The 20,483-nt window shown below is 43.2% G+C and overlaps 1 long non-coding RNA gene across 1 annotated transcript; it reads left to right on the forward strand.

The window, feature by feature from the left end:
- Positions 1-17,015: 17,015 nt before the first annotated feature.
- LOC120718222 lies at positions 17,016-20,450 on the forward strand. Its single transcript, XR_005692422.1, has 3 exons — positions 17,016-17,147; positions 18,531-18,810; positions 19,752-20,450. It is a non-coding gene; the product is annotated as an uncharacterized LOC120718222 (long non-coding RNA).
- Positions 20,451-20,483: the final 33 nt, after the last annotated feature.

The raw sequence follows: 20,483 nt of genomic DNA on the forward strand, positions 1-20,483 counted from the left end.
ATGAAAATAAGGGTTATATTAGGGTTAAAGTCGCATGTTGGGATCATCAGTTTTTTAAACATTGGTTATTGTTAATTCACATGTGATGTCATCACACACAGATATGATGAATGCCTGGAAAATGCAGCTGTATTATCACTGTGGGTAATTCGACTAACTGGCAGGTGTTTGTATACTGACACTCTTATTTTTGGGTTTGTAACTTTCAGCTTTTGGTTCATGTTTCATGTTTGTCCCCTCTGTGTCCACTACATCTATGTGTCATCAGCGTCTCGTCTGTCCTGTCATGTCTCCATGTCAGTTTTGATTCAGTTATGACTCAGCCCACCACGTGTAATAATAATAATAATAACTTTGTTTATAAAGCGCTTTCAGACAAAGTGCTGTACAGCTATTTGAAAGAGACAAATAAATAAAAGTGATGCAAAGCAATACAAGTTAAAACACAATAACAAGTTTAAACATAATAAAAGTTAAAAACGATAAAAATCAAAAAAACTAAAAGGCAAAGAATTAAGACATGTAAGACCGGGTGAACAAGTGGGTCTTCAACTTGGCTTTAAAAAGCTCCACAGAGCAGCCTGCCTGATATCTGGAGGGAGGCTGTTCCACAAATAAGGGGCACGAAAAGAAAAACACGTTTTTTTCTGGCTGTAGGAACCTTTACAAGGCCAGAGTCCTGAGATCGGAGCGCACGGGGGGGAAGGGTGCAAAAGATCAGAGAGGTATGAAGGTGTCAGTCCGTTTATAGCCTGGTAGGTGACCTTAAAATCTGCTCGAACCTGACAAGGTAGCCACATACAGGGGTGATGTGCTCAAATCATCCTCCTGTAAATATATGACTGCGTCTGCCTCGGTTCATTGACTCATCCTCGCTCGTTGTTGGGGAAGTTTCAGTCCGTCAGTTTTTCTCACAGTCACTTCAAAGTTATCTTCAGCTAGTCACTTACTGCGCTGCCCTCTCAGTGTTTGTATTTGCTTTTTGGTTTTCATCGTCTTTTTCTTATGCGTCTCAGCCGATCTGCTTCCCATCAGAGAAAGTCTTCTGTCCAGTGAAACTCTGGACAGTCACATGCTGTATCAGCCAGTGTCTCCACTGTGGCTCCATACGAGGCTCAGAAACAAAGACCCTTGAACAAATTTACAGTATTCAAAGTGTTTCATGAGTTGTTGTCACGATGCTCTGAACCTTTGTTAAAAGCTCTCTGAGATCAGACTTCAAAGTCATGATGATGCTACATGATAACAGCTCAGTCATTCGTGACGAGCCTCGCTATGGCGCCGCAGTGACACGTTTTTCCACCGATTACCGTCTTAACTTGATGTTGGTGTGACACAAAATGTGTTTTCATTTATTTCCTTTAACTTTCTATGTTTAGATTGTGATCACAGTCATTTCTTCAGTTTTTCCATAAACAGCTTTTTCTAAAAACTCCCTTTGTTACGAGTCAGTGGTCAGGAAACTAAAAATGGAAGCGTCCTTGGATGTAGGTCTTACATGATGAGAAATATGATTTCATACTGAGCTCTAACAGGAACTTCATCAGTGCTCATCAACCACAAAAGAAGGCCGGCCTGTACGGGAGGATCAGCTGAGTTCCTCTTCCAGCAGAGATAAATGCCGGTCAACCTTCTGCAGATGTCCGAGTCGTGACCATGATGAGAGTGAACATCTGCTGCTGCCTCTTTGCCTTTTTTCTGGGCTGTAACATCACAGCAGGTAAGAACATCTCAGAGCTTCATTCAGATAATCCAGCAGCCGTTTTTTATATATCAGTATTAACCGGTGTATTTGTATATGTCGATCTCAACATGAAATACAGCAGACTTCAAACCCATTTACACCTTGGGAATGTTTGAGATATCTGACTGGAAAAGAAAATCTATTAAGCTCAGTAGAGATGTGTTCAGGGTCAAAGTTGACTTTGGGTTTAACCCTCGTGTTGTCCTCGGGTCATTTTTTCGCCATCAAAAAATTGCTTTTATTCATCAAATGGTCTGAAAATAACAGGAGCTATTGAGCGCTATGCTATGCATGACTGGAATAAGTTTTAAGTAATTTGATTTATTTATGGGGTTTTTAATGGATTTACTAACACCTGTGGTCCTCAGGGGTCAAAAATGACCCCAAAGTGTTGCAAAGGGTCACGCTGTCACACCAAACTGCTTTCAAACATCTTTGATCTTGGATCACTGATGTGTGGGGTCAAGCAAAGGTCATAACAACCACAACAACAACAAAACAGGCCGCACAATGAGGAGGCAGGTCTACATTCAGTTCAATTTTCTTTATACAGCACCGAATCACAACAACAGTCGCATCAATGTGCTTCATATTGTAAGGTCGACCTACACATACACAGAAAGTATTTTTACCATGTTGTGTAATGACCAGTAGAACAATACACATATCGTCCTCTAATATAATGAGGAGGAAGAATCAACATGTTACCCTTTCTCTGAAGAAGCCCCCACATGACCCACCCACAGAAGTGGAAGAAGGCTATGAAGTGAAGGAAAGTGAATACGATGATGATGAGGAAGAATCTGAGCTATGTTCAAGCAGGTTCTCAGGCATCCAGGACATGGTAGTCTGAGGAGCTTGGAAAGAAAGTGACTGGGCTTCTTGAAGTTTCTTGAATTTTCAGAATGTGAAACTGAAATAGAAGATGTGTCAGAGGACTGCACATCATCCATTTCAATTATGATGAAGACAAAGAATCAAGCAGGAAAGAGGAGTCAGCTGAGACAGAGGAATATTTGCAGTAACGTGAGGAAACACTGATCTGGTCTTCTATCCTTCCCAGTGACAGACGATGCATGACTCTCTCATGTGCCTCAGAGAAAGACAGTCTACCACAGTCCAAGCACATGTGCCAGGTCCCATACTCCTTCAGTGGCTTTTCTACTCGAGCACTGAAAGCATTACACACAGTGTATTCTGCTTGTATTCTGCTTTTTAACGTTCACATGCTGATGGATGCATCAGAGACCAAGTTGGGGTTCAGTAACTTGTCCAAGGACACCTTGGTAAGAACTCCAGACTAGAGCACACAGAGATTGAACCAACAACCATCCAATTAGCAGATGACCTGCTCTACAGCCAACTCAATGACGAACAAGGAGGGCCAACGAGAGAGGAAGAAAAATGGACCGAATGCAGCTGTAGGCATATGTGGGTGTGTTGATTCTTACTGCCGCGCATCCAGTAGAGTCGCTACGGCCAGTTTATGACATCCTGAGTCTGGTAGAGAAGTTTTAAAGGTGACACAAGATTAATCATAGAAGCACAAAAAGGACATAATTTCTTGATAAAGACACAATAGATGGTCATCGTGTACAATGGCAAACCATCTGTCCTGCAGTCAGGACACGCGAGTTGTCCCTAACATTGCAGGTTTCCAAAAGAAAACAATCACCTGTAACAGCTTGTTTACTGTATATGACCCTTGGCCTGCAACTGCAGAAAGAAAGCTGTCCATGATGGGACCAGTGCAGAGGAATAAACCCGAGCTTCCTCCTGCACTTGGGTCAAATATGGACACGCCTTTGTCCTCGTGAAAGTTTGCCTTCACTCAGACCCATGCCCTGGTGTTCCTACCATGCCAAAATATAGAAAACTGTCAGGCAATGAGTTGGAATAAAGATGAATAAAACCTTGAAACACAGAGATGGATGATATTTTATACTTGTTGCTTTATAAACAGTCAAAGCAGACGGGGTCATTTTTGAGCCCTGAGGACCACAGCTGTGATTATTTGCTGCCAGTAAAAAACTTGAAGTAGTTTAAAAACAGCTTTCTGAATTAACTTTGACATAAACCCGTCTGTGATCATCTGTTAAAGCAGCCGACTCTGGTTGTGAAACGATCCTCACAATAACTGATGATTTCATTTATTTTTTACCTGAAAACAAAGAAAAAGTTTATTTAAATGAGGTTTTATGAGACTTACATTTGAAATGGAATAAAGAAATAGTGTCAAAATGTTTGAATTAAGTTTTAATTAAAAGTGTGGAAAATCCACTTATATTAATTAAGTATCAAACCAGAGGGGGACATTTTGACCCCTGAGGACCACAGCTGTGATTATGTGCTGCCAAACCTTCTCACTAAAGTTCAACACACAGCCCTCTGTGATTAGTCCGATAGTCAAAATAATCTAAACGTTTCAATATGTTTTATCTTGTACTGTTTATAAGATTGAAACCTGCAGTCAGCTGAGACTGAAGACGTCACCTGATGACGAATCGTTTCTCCCACAGAACGCTACGTCCAGATGAACACAATCAACCTTTGGAGATTTCAATATTTTATTTTCGCTCAAAAACAGAGTGTACTTTATGTAAATGAGGTCTGGTGGCCCTAAATTGCAAAATGAAAGGTACATTTTGTGTTAATGTGTTAATCGTAAGTAAAACTAAGGTGTGAAACTGTATTGATTGAAGATTTGTACTTTAAGAAACACTCAAATGACGTTGGGTCCTTTTTGACCAGGACATTATGAGGGTTAACTTTGGGATCACACGGTTGTTTTAAAAGCATCTTTCAAGACAAAGCAAGAGCCAGTGTAGGTACATATATACAGAATATATAATGTATATGTCTTTTGCAGGAATCAAATATGATATAATCAGAGACAAGGAGTCCGTCACCCTGCGCTGCTCTCTCCCTGTGGAGGGTAATGTGACGTGGAGCAGAGAGAACAAAGGAAGGATAGTTGACATACTCACCGCTGACTGGTAACAGCGAGAGAAGACTCATCAATGACACACGATTCATGTCATCAGCTGATAAGTGGCTGATCATCCTGAGGCCTGCTGCGTCAGACTCTGGGAGATACCTGTGTAATAACAAACCAGCGGTGCAGCTGACGGTGATCTCTCCAGGTAACGTCACACTTTGTCACTGTTAGTTCTGTTTGTGTCTGTTTTCAAAGATCAGGTTCTCTTCAGGGCCTGTGGGAATTAAACAGCACGAGCGCACACCTCCATCACTTTAATGGGTTAAATAACAGTCCTGCACATAGATGGCACATCAGGGTCAAAGTTTAACCAAGATTAAGTAACATGAGTGAATTCAGTTAACTTGATTAATCTCATCATTTTACAGGACAATCAGCTTCTACACCCTTTCCAGCAAACGCAGCATCAGCACCACCCACAAACTCAGGTATCACTGAAATCACAAAGTTTCACAGATTATTGAACATAATCAGAGTAAAGCGAGTCTCTGCCACCACAACACCAGCTGTTTTATGTCCAGTTCAAAGAGAACGATGTCAGAGATTTTAATCTGTTTGATCCTGATTTGTAACTAAAGCTGTCACACGCTGTGATAATATAGAACAATACACGTTAAAGTATTTCTCTGAAAACCAAAATCTAAAGTTAAGTTATGATGATGACGTGTACAAGCTTGACTGTCCCACCACAGACTGGGTCTCAGCTCTCGACAGTTCATCACTTTTAAAAATGCTCTTTTGTTTTCTCTTCCTTTTCCTCTGAAGACCAGCAGCTGCTTCTTGGGTTGATTTATGGAACAGCCGCTTCATTCATCTGCATCATCATCATCATCATCATCGTTGCATCTGTTTTTTACCCAGCGAGGAGCGGGTCCAACAAACAAGGTGAAGAAAGCCTGAGACACACGAACGGGAGAATTTTTAGATCCAGTGATAAACACAATTATTTCACAGAATGTGACACGTACTTCTTTAATTCAGTTTTATTTATGCAGAGCAAATCACAACAAACTGCTTTGTACTGTAAGGTAGATCGTACAATAATACACACAGAGAAAACCCAACAATCATATGACCCCCTATGAGCAGCACTTTGGCGACACTGGGAAGGAAAAACTCCCTTTGAACAGGAAGAAACCTCCAGCAGAACCAGGCTCAGGGAGGGGCGGGGCCATCTGCTGTGACTTGGTTGGGGTGAGAGAAGGAAGACAGGATAAAGACATGCTGTGGAAGAGAGACAGAGGTTAATAACAGATATGATTCAATGCAGAGAGGTCTGTTAATACATAGTGAGTGAGAAGAAAACTCAAGTGCATCATGGGAATCCCCGGCAGCCTGCTGTCTATTGCAGCATAACTAAGGGAGGATTCAGGGTCACCTGGTCCAGCCCTAACTATATGCTTTAGCAAAAAGGAAAGTTTGAAGCCTAATCTTGAAAGTAGAGATAGTGTCTGTCTCCTGAATCCAAACTGGAAGCTGGTTCCACAGAAGAGGGGCCTGAAAACCGAAGTCTCTGCCTCCCATTCTACTTTTAAATACTCTAGGAACAACAAGTAGGCCTGCAGAGCGAGAGCGAAGTGCTCTAATAGGGTGATATGGTACTACAAGGTCATTAAGATAAGATGGGGCCTGATTATTTAAGACTGCTGACAGAGAGAATATTATTAATAGGATATGTAATTAAAACACCTTTTCAATGCTTCGTTTGCACACATAGAAGCTGCGATGATGTGTCCAGACTCACTCCTCTGTCCTCTCGCTCACGCCTCTCTTGGAGTCGATCACTAACATTCAGGTTTTGTTCACTTTGGCAGGAAGTGAAAGAAAAGAGCACGTCTATCATTACATAATAGATGACGTCAGGTTAAAGGCTGAAAATGGTGAGAAATACTTTGACTACCTTGCACTGCATTACAGTGTTGCTATAGTTCCCACTGAGACGTGGATTTTATTCATTATTTATTATTTTATAAAGTGATAAATTTAAATGTTTAAGCATTTAAACGAACATAGTTTCACGTCATCTTACGATTTCTGCAGTTAGTCTTTGTTTTTCTTTTATATGCCGGTTTTCCTGACTCGCTCTCTTCCATTTATTTATTTATTTATTGAAATTAATGATTTATTGAGGCTCCAAAAACATTTATCATTGAGGATTAAAACAGAGAAAGTAGAATAAAAGAAAAAATAGAAAAGTCACACAGGCTTGACACAGTGTGACGACACCAATGTTAAACAACAACATTTTCATCTTCAAAGTCAACATAAAGCCCAAATATATCACAACTTCACCAATACAACATAAAAATATCCAATATAATATATAATCACGCTCTACAGACACATATTTTACATATACGTATTTATTTGTATGTAAATATACAAACACTCCTGTTGTTATTGTTGTATTTTCTTTATCCACAGCTCCGTCACAGACCATTAGAACCACTGGATAAAGCATCTGCAAATAGCAGCCACTGCACGGCTCACCTGAGAGATACCTGTAAAAGCAATTTTTAAAGCTGCTGTAAAAACATAAAATAGATATTTAACAACAGTTATATCAGGCATGTTGTGCACTTTAAATAACAGCTGCATTATTTTGTTTAAATGATCGTATTTACAGTGACAGGACTGTGTGAATGATTGTATTTTCTATCAGTAAATCTTCATTTCTTTAGATTTTATATATTTAAGTCTTTTGCATGTTTATTTTTTATTTTACAAATCATATGACAGTTTTGATCATCTAACTGTTACCTGATATTATAACTCTGAAAATATCCAGTGAATGTTTTAGAAAGAAAGTTGATTTCTCTGCTGACTTTGAAAAGTGAGCTGTTTATTTGGCCAAATACCAACATGAAACTGAACAGGCACGTGCAAAACGTAGGCGAGAAATAATCCAAACATGAGCATGAACCCCTAACCTGAACAGCTGCAACAAAACTCTGCACGCTGACGTGACTCGACGTGGAGAAACAGGCGACCCGACACTGAACGAGGACGACAAAGGACTTAAATACACAGAAGGGTGATGAGAGCAGTGGGAACACCTGGGGAGGCACAGCTGACACAAATGATCAAGACGCCTCAGGGAAAAACTAAACACACTGAACATGAGCTGTGTCCCAAAACGTCAGCTGCATCCTTCAGAGGACCCGGCCTTCGCAGTCTACGTGGGCTGGGTCCTTCGAAGACCGAGAAGGCCGGAAGTAAACGGCTGTGAAATGGGACGGTCCAGCCTTCAGATCTGCGTCACTGCTGTGTCGGTGGAGTTTAATAAACTCGGCCATCTGCTCCTTGATATCTAAAATATAACACTGGTGTAAATTCTCAACTGTCTCACACTTAACAAAGCCAATCTGAGCCATGAGCTTCCCAAATACAAGCAGTATATTAAATGCCCGACCAGAGAGGAGAGGACATTAGACCACTGTTACAGCACGATCAGCGGGGCCTATCGTGCGGTGCCCCGCGCTTCACTCGGACTTTCTGACCACGTCATGATCCACCTGATCCCCGCGTACAGACAGAGGCTGAAGCTCTCCAAACCTGTCGTGAGGACTAAAAAACTGTGGAGCAACGAGGCTGTGGAGGAGCTTCGCACGTGTTTGGAGTCTACAGACTGGGACACAATGAAGGCTGCTTCTAACAGCTTGGACGAGTTTACGGACACTGTCACCTCCTATATCCACTTCTGTGAGGACAGCATTGTGCCATCACGCACCAGGGTGAGTTATAACAATGACAAACCCTGGTTTACTCCTAAACTCAAAAAGCTGTGGCTGGAAAAGAGAAAGGCGTTCAGAAGCGGAGACAGGGACTGCTACAGAGAGGCCAAGTACAGGTTCACTAAAGAAGTGGACATTGCTAAACACCAGCACTCTGAGAAGATGCAGCAGCAGATCTCAGAGAATGACTCGGCCTCTGTGTGGAAAGGTTTTAGGAATATCACCAACTACAAGCCTAAAACCCCCCACTCCACTGACGACTTGCTCTTGGCCAACACCCTCAACGACTTCTACTGCCGTTTTGACGAGCCATCAGGCAGCCTTCACACCTCCAACGGCCCCAACAATAGAGACACTTTGGACACTCATTCCCCCACCTCTCCCCCCTCCATAGAGCCATCACCACCTTCAAACCGTTCACCTACAACACCCCCCTCCTCACCCCACACAAAAGAGGATTTCACACCACCTCCTCCCACCACAACTCTTCATATTCATGAAGCAGATGTGAGGAAGCAGTTTAAGAACCTGAATGCTCGGAAAGCTCCCGGCCCAGACGGTGTGTCTCCTGCCACCCTCAGACACTGTGCAAACGAGCTGGCCCCAGTGTTTTCTGGCATTTTCAACTCCTCACTGCAGGCATGTCATGTGCCTGCCTGCTTCAAGTCCTCCACCATAATCCCTGTCCCCAAGAAACCTAGGATCACTGGACTAAATGACTACAGACCCGTGGCTCTGACATCTGTGGTCATGAAGTCATTTGAGCGCCTAGTTCTCTCCCATCTCAAGACCCTCACGGCCCCCCTCCTGGATCCCCTGCAGTTTGCATACAGAGCCAACAGGTCTGTAGACGACGCCATCAACATGGCCCTACACTTCATCCTGCAGCATCTGGACTCCCCAGGAACCTACGCCAGGATCCTGTTTGTGGACTTCAGCTCTGCCTTCAACACCATCCTTCCAGACCATCTCCAAGGCAAGCTTTCCCAGATGAATGTGCCTGATCCCATCTGCCGGTGGATCACTGACTTCCTGACGGACAGGAAGCAGCATGTGAGGCTGGGAAAGAATGTCTCGGACTCCCGGACCATCAGCACCGGCTCCCCTCAGGGCTGTGTTCTTTCTCCTCTGCTCTTCTCCCTGTACACCAACTGCTGCACCTCCACCCACCAGTCTGTCAAGCTAATCAAGTTTGCAGATGACACCACCGTTATTGGGCTCATCTCGGACGGGGATGAGTCTGCCTACAGGAGGGAGGTTGAACGTCTGGTGTCCTGGTGCAGCCACAACAACCTGGTGCTGAATGCCCAGAAGACAGTGGAGATTATTGTGGACTTCAGGAAGCACACAGCCCCACTCCCCCCCATCATCCTGACTGACACCCCCATCACCTCTGTGGACTCATTCCGCTTCCTGGGTACCACCATCACCCAGGACCTGAAGTGGGAGCCCACCATCACCTCCGTCATCAAGAAAGCCCAGCAGAGGATGTACTTCCTGAGGCAGCTGAAGAAATTCAACCTGCCAACACGGACGATGATGCAGTTCTACACCGCAATCATCGAGTCCATCCTCACCTCCTCCATCACCGTGTGGTACGCTGGAGCCACTATCAGGGACAAACAGAGACTGCAGCGTGTTGTGCGCTCTGCTGAGAAGGTGATTGGCTGCAGACTCCCATCTCTGCAGGACCTGTACACCTCCAGGACATTGCGGCGTGCAGCTCGGATCTCAGCTGACCCTTCTCACCCTGGACACAGTCTGTTTGACCTGCTCCCCTCAGGCAGGAGGCTCCGGTCCATTCGCACCAGAACCTCTCGCCATAAGAACAGTTTCTTCCCCTCTGCTGTTGGACACATGAACAATAACCATATGACTGTTCCCACCACTAACACATGACCCTACGCTGTGTCACTGCATCATTCCATGTTTGGCACTGATCACCACCTGCATTCATGTATATATCATGTATATATCTATCCACTTAGCACTTTTAATTCTTATTCTTATTTTTATTTTCATGTCTATTTAAGCTTAATTTATGACAGTATGTTTGCACTGAAGCACCGCAGCGATTTCCTAATGTTGTAAACCCGCTCAACATTTGGCAATAAAACCCTTTCTGATTCTGATTCTGATTCTGATTAATCAGTTTTCTGTTTGACAGCTGTGTGAAAATCCCAGAGGAACCCACCCGATGGATTAATAATGTTTGATTTAATCTAATAACTTTGTTCTCAGCCAAACCGATTTACTCCGGAACAAATAAAACACCGAAAAAAGCCAACAATAACATTTTTCAATTATCCAAGTGACTTATATGTCATGTTTAACCTGAGTAGTGAAAGACGGCGGTGGGTCTGAAAATGATGAAGCCGGGAGTCCGCTGCTCTCTGCTCGAGTGACCCTTGACCTCCCGGTCAGCTATCGAGCTGGTGGGTCACAGACGTCTCCGAAAACGTCGGAGCGCTTTTGCAAATATGCGATGTCTTGATAAACCGAGCAGATCTTTGAAGTTTACACAGCTACATTCTCGCCTGAAAATATGTTAAAAGTTTATTTTGTGACCCAGAAAGATTAATAAGAGTAATTTTAAAACATAGTAGCGGCCGCCATTGTTGGAAACTGGAGTTTGGCTGGGCCGCGCTATGAATTCTGGGATATGGTGGGCCATGAAGCAACACGACAACAGACGCTTGACAGTTAGAACATGGAAGACGTGGAGAGACTAAGGCACAGGCATAACTCAGAGTCAACACTGAGGACAAGACAGACCACACAGAGGACAGGAAAAGACTCGTAAATCAGGAGACGCATGAAACAAACTAAATCCCAACTAATAATAACAACATGAGAACTTAACGTATTCCCAATAAGGAACAATGACTTTCTGTCCCATACCATGTTTGCATGTGTTAGCTGTTTGCTAACCCAAAGCCTGAATAGTTGCTTATATGTACATGTTAGCTTGCCAGCTACACCAGGCAACTACCTGTGTATCAGTAACCTCTTTACCTGGTAGGTGAGTAGTGGCCTGTAACAAAATTATTTAGATAAAAGCAATAATTTTGTTGTTACCATCAAAACATGAGGTCTAAATGTGACGTGAATTTCTTGTTAGGTAAGAAGGAAACGTAAGAAGCCACCGTCTTTATTTTTATTTTCATGCTGTGATGTTTTGCTGGTGCAAGTTTCCAGTTCCTCACTGTGTCACCATTAGATGCATGTTGTCTGTGTTTGTCTGTGCAGACAGCTGCGGAGAAGTTTTTCTGTTGAAGCATTTAAACTTTAAACAAAGTTCTGATGGATGCAGAGTTGGTCTAGAACCTCATTTTTATTCACTATTGCAAAATAAAATTACCTTAGTTTAGCTTTTTTGTATTTGCAACTTTAATACCTGTGCAGGGGCGCGTCATGGAAGGCCGGTGATCTCTGGGTTTCCCCACAGGCCTCCATCTGAGTCTGAGAGTGAATGTTGGAAAGAGAACTCGGAAATGTGCTGTGTGTGTGTGTGTGTGTGTGTGTGTGTGTGTGTGTGTGTGTGTGTGTGTGTCACTGCCCGTCCACAAAACTACACTGATAAAACGGCCTCACAGACATTTGCAGTCACAGTTTGGGTGTTTTCAGCATCTGCTCTGACTTCCTGTTTCATCACTTCTGCTTCCCTCACTGCCAAACTGTGTCATCGTCACTCTGATCCAATCATCTTCTTCTCTGCCGTCTGTGAGTCACTCAGTCACAAACAAGAGACATTATGAAACCTTTATTTTGTCTGTACACAGCCCCATCCCATAATTATCCCACATATCTCCTTTCTCTCACATCAAACGGAGCTTCAGTCCTTCAGCCACAGTGCAACAGGCAGCCGTGTCACCAGGAGCTCTGATTCCAGGACCATGGACAGCGTTACGGCTGTGCAGAATTACCTGCATCTGAAAATCCTCTCTCACTTTGTGACTGTGTGGCAGACAAAGCCACACTTACCCCACGCAGGCCACAGGTGGATGTATCTACATCTGTGTGACAGCAGTTTGTGCCTGTGTGGTGCCAATATGGGTTTTCTATGGACAACCATCATTGGATGAAGTTGTTTTATTAAAAATAATTAATCTGTGAGTGAAAAAGGCACAGATAGTTTAATTCTTTGTAGTCAAAGGAGCTTGGAAAGAAAAGCGTCTGGACTTCTTTAAGTTGCTTGAAGATGTTTCACCTCTCATCCGAGAAGCTTCTTCAGTTCTAAGGTCAAATGGTGGTAACAATATAATAATAATGAGAGACGACGAGTCTGTCACTCTGGACTGTCCTCTCTCTGTGGAGGGAAAGGTGACAAACTCACAGTACACAGGAGAAATCTGCTCTCTTTCTAGTCCCTGTCAGGACTCTTGCTGCAGCATTTTGGATCAGCTGAAGGCTTTTCAGGGAGTTTTTAGGACTTCCTGATAATAATGAATTACAGTCGTCCAGCCTGGAAGTAATAAATGCATGAACTACACTACTGGTCAACAGTTTTAGAACACCCCAATTTTTCCAGTTTTTTATTGAAACTATGCAGTTGTTTCAGTTTTGTCAACAGTTACAGGTAATAAGAGAAATCATGGCTCTGCTCCTGTGAAAAACACTCTCTGCTTACGATTCCTAGTGACACCAAACACTCGTGTTGGCTAGGCAGTCCTGTATACTAGTGAGGTTTTTCAAACAGTGATCCACGGCTGTACTGATGAGTTTGACTCAACAATCCAGTGTCAACTGGAGCTCAGCCACACTGCTAAATTGATGCTGAGAGCAATCAGCTGTAGCTGGTGATGGCTGGTGAGCGACAGGTGTGGTTACCTCCAGTGTGGGAAAATCTTCCCGGTCAAATGATCACTCAGTGCCCAAATATCCGGGGGACACAAACATCCCACACTAAAACAGAGGAGATCACGCCATGATTTCAAGCTCACCATCTTGTTCTCTTTTTTCCCGAGGTAGTTCTGGTACCTCAGGAAAAAAGGTACCCCCCCCAACTACCTCCCTCCTCCTCCCGCTCCATCACACCGCCACACATTCAAGGCCTTGAGATGCAGGTGTGTCACTGAGGTGCAGGGGAGGGATTCCCCCCTCTGTCCCTTTCTCCACATTTCTCACACTCTCATATCACATACATATAGGGCCTTGGGGGTGGGCACGTTATACGGCAGTCTCTGTATTCAACATCACCTCTGGCACAAATTTTAAATGCACATAGACATTGAGGGTTGTCAGGAGGGGACGTGCTGACACCTGCTGCTCTCTGGCAGGAAGCACCATGCCCTCTCATGTTTTAAATGTGTGCACTGCAACCTTTCTGTGTGTCTCCACGTTGGGTGAGTGTTGAGTTTTTGCATATGTGTGCATGAGGGTGGGAATGCATGTTTGTGTCTGTGTGTGCCTGTTCGTCTATGTGTCAGATCAGGTTTTAGACTCCACCTCTCTGAGAACATCTCAGGCTCTCCCAGGTGTGGGGGCCTATCTCCCCCCACCACATTCCCTGCCGGTGGCTAGATGCCCTCAACCGTCGGCTGCAGCCCTGCAGGAACAACAGCCGTGCATAGAAGGTAGTCAATAAATATGATGAAAAGCATGAAAATGTCTTTGGGTCTGCCGTGGTTTGTTTACAGTGGTAATGCCAGGCTTGTAGTTGGCTAAGTGCTGAACTCCCTGCCATACCTGTCATCAGCTGCTGTTGCTGAAGTGGTCTTCAGTCTTCCTCTTGTATACTGCCTTGGCCAGCTTAGATCTAGCTGCACTGTACTGCATACTGTCACCGGATCTAAAAGCGGCGTTGCTTCAGCAGGACCTGGACCTCTTTACTCATCCAGGGTCTCTGGTTGGAATACACCCGGAGACGTTTGTCCACAGTGACACTTTGTGTGCTCTTCGAGGTTCTGATGTTAAATACACAACTGTGACCATGATGACAGTAAACCTGTGAGGTATATAGATGGGTCTGCAGTTCAGTCAGATATTCCAACTCCAGGGAACAGTGTCTGTCTACAGTCTTTATGTTCTTGCATCAACTGTCTTTGATGTAGATGCATAAGCCCCTCCTTTGTTCTTACCAAAGTGGCTCTCATGACGGTGGACCGTGCCGCATGCTAACTCAGTTGCTGAGTCCGGAGCTGATGGCTGCAGCCAAGCCTCTGTGCGTAGTATAATGCTACTGTTGGCTGCAGTCTCAGTTCATCTGTTTTGTTGGTTGTGGACCTGACGTTGGAGAGCAAAGTACTCAGAAGCGGTGGCTTAAGTGGTTGTTTCTTTGCTCTTTCGTGTCCTTTGTTTACTTTTCCTCTTGGGTTTGCCACTGGGAAGAACCAACCACAGAGACCCTGGAGTTCTTATTATGTCCTCTGGAATGCCGTGGAAGTGGTGACAGTGCGACGTGATATTGTTTGCAAAGTGTAATTCCAGTCCTGACGACTGTGAGTAGATTCCACTCGACACACAGTAGAAAAAAACACTCATAAATATACACGTAGAACATATAAAAGCACCAAACGTGAGCCGCTGTGTTTATGTGTGCCGCCAGCTTGAAGGTCAGCAAGTATCTGGCGTAGCCTCCAGTAATCTTCCCCATATATTCATGGTATCATCAGCTTCATCCCTCTGTAGTTACTGCAGTTCTGAAAACCTTACCTGTGCTTGACAAACTGAATATTTAGTGGATTTTAAAAAGTATTTTTGGCCCACTCTCTGTAAACTGTAGAGATGGTTGTGTGGAAATCCCAGCATTTCTGAAGCTCTCAGATCAGCCCGTGTGGTCAGGCTGTAGCTGTGTTAGCGTCATGGTCTGGTGAATGCCGGTGTTTTTCCACTATCTGCCACGACTCCTCTGGAGTCTGACTCGTCTCTCAGGGGAGCCGCACCTGGAGCTGATTTCCTCGGCAGTATTTAAGGTCAGCTGGGACAACAACTCTCTGGACGGTTGTCTGTTAACCAGTTTGTGTCCATGAATTGCTTACCTCACCGCCTACAGTTTACTTTCTACCTGGACGCTGGACATAGCTGCTGAATTCTCCACTCTTAGTCTGGTACGGGCTCCCTTTATGGTATCACCTACCTCAGGAGTGTCCCCTGTCATAGTAGCTTCGTTATTTCATGTGTTAATCATCACTCGCCTGTTCATAGTGAGGCACCCATAGTGAATTCATACTGAATGTACGATCTCTCCCAGCATTACTCATAGTTATGTTGTATTTTGTGTGTTCCCTGGTGCATAGCCCTGCCCCCCTCATTAGTCTCTTGTAAGTAGATGCTGTTAATTCACCTTGTTCACTGTTTTACGTTCACAGGCACTGTGTACAATCCCACAGCGGCTGGTGTCTGAGTTTTATCTGTTCTGTGGGTCCACTCTGCCTCGGACGGCCTGTGTCGTGACAGTTGGGGCCTCATGAAGCTCACAAACCACTGATGGTTTGAGCTGAATGGTAAAACTAGCTATAGCATACATCAATGAACTCTCTGGAACTTTACAGAGTGATAAACAAATGTGACAGTGCAGTGGTTTCATCTACTCTGGTGTAAAAATAGTCGACACTTACAGACCACATTAGCAGCTAGATCTCATGCACTCATGTTTACACAGATCTCTTCACAGACAGGAGTCACAAAGAAAACCATCTAAAGGAATGTAAATTAAAAAGATGTGTAATTTGTTGCACACTTGGACAAATGACACTTCCAGCTGTGCACGAGTTTAGAGTCGTTTTCTTTACTTGCTCATTTGCTCTGCAACTGCAAATACCAAACACGAGCACTTCAGTTTAGCGCAGCTGCTCTCTGCGGCTGTCTGTGCACTAAAACACACAAACAGGACCCCAAAGCTGCCTGTTTCAGTGCCTGCATGAGCGTCACCATGGGACCAAAATATTCCAGCTGGATTGCCAGTGAGCACAGTATGTGTCACAAATGCAGTAATAAAGAACTGAATGCATAAAGCAACAACGCTAAGCACACCAAACAAATAAAGAAGATAAAACTGTGGAGAGGGGCAGTATCTTTGCAGTACATTTACCCATCAAATGAGTCACACACATTTCAAAATAAATAATTAAATAAATGTAACCATATTTTCTGGCATCTCCATTGTACCATCTTAGAAATCTCCAGTTGTCAAAATCTCACTGGTTTTATATATTTTACACACACCTGTAACCTCGTTAGTCTCGACCATCAAGAAATAAGAGCAAACAACAAAACCTGAGTCAAGAAACAGGAAAAAGATTATTAATCTCATTTACAAACTCATTTGCACCACTAACTCCACCTCCACCCTCGTCTGCTTCAGGAAGGAAATAAATCATGTGCACCATATTTCAATGTGCTGGTTTTCTACTGGTCACTATTAGCGCTCCCACTTCTTAACAGCTTTTTGCTGCCGCTTCTTAACAGAAGTAAACATTTTAAACTGACTTTCTTTCACTGCATTTTTTAAAACCTGTGTAACAGATTATACTGTAGCGAGGTTCTGTTCTCTGACCACAGAACCTCAGAAATAGAAGAGCAGGCGTGTTCACAGAGGCGCTGACTTCCTGTTCTCTGTTCAAACACAGACGGTGGTCACTGTGAGTTCAGACACTTCAGTCTGTCAGGATGTGGGTGAACATCTACTGCTGCCTGTTAGCCTGCGCTCTGAGCGGTCATGTCACAGCAGGTGGGACACTTTGCATTAATGTCTGATATACTTTATAGTTTTCACACATGTGCATTTGTGTTGGTGTTTGTAGTTTCAGGGATTTCACACGATTATAGAAAACGAGTTCAGAGTGTGAAGCAGACACGCGATCACAGGAAGTCGAGTTATGGTGTCAATGTAGCTCAAACTAACAAACGCTTCATGAAGACAAATTTCTATCGTAAATCCTTCATTTGTTTAACAAATTATTTTGACCAAAGAATTTTTATAAATTGTTTTTTATTTTAGTTTTTATAATAAAATATCATCATCAGTGTTGGTCAAGTTACTTGAAAAAAGTAATCAGTAACTAATTACTGATTACTTCCCCCAAAAGTAATCCGTTACTTTACTGATTACTTATTTTCAAAAGTAATTAATATTACTTAGTTTTTTAAAAACACGATTTACAACCTGAAGAGGTGATAAAGCGATAGATCTTTCAGCCCAATTCTACTTTTTCTGCATAATCCATCATACAAAATGTAATCAAATGGAAAAGTCTCTTTTTAAAACTTGTTTTATTAGTTTTAATCTTTTAACTTTATGCATCAAGCAAACATTTAATTATCTGCACCATTCTCTGACTTGAAGAAATTAGTTTAACATTTAAGCCTATTTTCTGCACATTCCTGCACATAAAATAAATATTTTTTGTGTTTACACTCAGTCTTTCAAATAGATGCAAGTAAAACACAGCAGAAAATAAATAAAGTCAAAGACTCAGCGGTCCTGTTGCTCTATTTTCACCTGTAAAGCAGGAGTGGGGCAGGCGGAGGGTTACCCTGGTGCAGGTGTGCCGCGGTCAGTGGAAGACTCCGCGAGTTTCTCTGTGAGTTTCCCATTACGTCGTAGCTACTCGGTGCTTGTTTGGAAGTTTAGGGGTTTTTTCGCTGTAAAAAAGTTTTCTTCCCACGCACAGCGGACACTAATGTTTTTGTCACTTTTTATGGAATCAAACTCAAAGTAAGGTCAGTACTTCCACGCTTTAAACGCTGCACGCTCATACTCTCTCTGCACTCGATATGTGATCCATTGTTGATCTGCACACAGCTGTTGTCACTGACGGCGCACTTGCTTACGTCACTGTCGTGAGACATTCTCGCAAAAAAATCACGGTTTTGGTAACGCAGTAACGCAGCGTTCCTACGGGAAAGTAACGGTAATCTAATTACTGTTTTTGCAATAGTAATCCCTTACTTTACTCGTTACTTGAAAAAAGTAGTCTGATTACAGTAACGCGTTACTGGCCATCTCTGATCATCATCATATCCTGACTATGATTATCTTGCTATCATCCTTTCAGATTTCTGTTTTCTTTGTAACTTTTATTTCCACACAGACATTTTATTTGTTTTGCAGGTTTAACCCGTGAAGTAGTTACAGAGGGGACGCAGCTCGCTGTGCGCTGTCCTTACTATCTACAGGGTAAAGTGAGGTGGAGCAGAGAGAGTGGAGGAAGCAGAGCTGACATACTCACTGTTGATGGAGACAGAAACATAAAACACATCAAGTGATCCACAGAAACGATACAGTTCACAGGCTGACAGGTCTCTGATCATCCACAGAGCTGCTCTCTCAGACTCTGGCAGATACTTCTGTAATAGTTACCTGGCAGAGGAGCTGACAGTGATCCCATCAGGTAACATCAAACTTTATCACCTTCCTGTTTAAAATCATGCATCTCTGCTGAAAATGTGACTTTTAGTCTTAAATGAGACCAGTGTGGTTGTTAGCACTGTGGCTAACCGTGGGGTCAGATCCACGGGCCGTCTGAGGCCTTTCAGTGTGGAGTTATCGAGCTCTTCACTGTGCTCACATGGTCCTCTGTGTTCCTCCCACAGTGCAGAGTCGTGCACAGTTTAGGTTAAGTCCTGACTCTAACTTGGCCGTAGGTGTGAGTGTTGGTGGTTGTTGGTCTGTGTCAGCTGTGACAGGCTGCCACACAACCCTGAACTAGTTTAGCTTTTTCACCTCTCGTGTTTTTAACTGCAAGCACATCTGCAGTCAGCATGGTTAACATAAAGTTAACTTTTTAATGTAAAAATACAAAGTACCACATCAAATATTAAAGTAACACTGCGACAATAATCATTACAAACAAGGGCCAATCCCAGTACAACATTTGACATTCCTGTTTTCCATGTGGCTGGTGTGTATTGGTTTGGATTTTGGAGACGCCTCTGTGTAGCATTAACTCCCATAACTCCTGTCTGCGTGTAGCCAAAGAGCTTTCATACAGAAGTCCTGCATCAGCCACGAAACAGACAAAAAAAGTTTTACATGTTACCATAAAACACATTCACTGTCCTCTGTAACAGTGAACAGTTTTCTGATCTGTCTTGTATTACCTGCAATAACAGCTGTGTAACACATGGCGATCATTAAGAGCAATAATAAAACTGTGTCACCAACTAAACACACAGTAACACTAACACAACAGTGTGTGCTGAAGCTTTACTGCACAGTGTTTCTCTGACAATGAGATTTTAAAAAGAAACTAACAACATGAGAAAATTTGTGTTCGTCCGTTATACAAAATGCATCTTAGTTTGTAGTCATACATTCATTTGTTATTCACAGGAACAATAAGACACAGCGTTGAAGAGAGAGGCAGCGTCACTCTGAGATGTCCTGGTGATGTTGGAGGATCAGCTGTTCCAACATGGAGACGAGACTCTGGAGAAATAAATTATAGAAGGATGTATTTTTCCCGTAGAGACAAAACATTAACAATAAATGAAGCTGAGCCTGCTGACTCTGGACTGTACTACTGTGATGGGAAACCAGCTGCTTATGTGACTGTGACCAAAGGACAGAGATCTGACAGAGGTGAGACACATGAACCTCTGACCGTCAAACATGAAGCCTGTTAGTGTCAGCCTGACTGAGACCATCAGCTTGTGTCTCCACTGTGGTTCAGGAGTGAAACATCCACAGCGAGCACACTGACAGGCTGCTGTTTGACCTGTTCTCTACCTCAGAATTAATGTGAAGCTGTTCTGATGAATAAATGCTGGTCCGATGCGTCGAGTACAAGTATGTCTGCGATCCTTTCATGCAGGAAAATACTTTTTACATCACACTGACTGTTTTACTAGCTATTAAAATCTCTTTAATGTTGTTGTGTTCTTTGCATAATATCAAGAAAAGTGAAAGCAGCTGATGTCCCATGAAATTCTATGATAAGGTTGAAAGTTTCTGAATGTCCTCCATCAGCAGCAGTTATTTCATGTCTGATTGGATGGTCTGTCTCTGTTTGACATGTCAAAGCATTTTAACTCATCACACAAACAGGATGTGGCCTTTTTTCTT

This window comes from Simochromis diagramma, unplaced genomic scaffold (genome assembly GCF_900408965.1).
Source record: "Simochromis diagramma unplaced genomic scaffold, fSimDia1.1 OVJJ01000030.1, whole genome shotgun sequence".
Lineage (NCBI taxonomy): Eukaryota > Metazoa > Chordata > Actinopteri > Cichliformes > Cichlidae > Simochromis > Simochromis diagramma.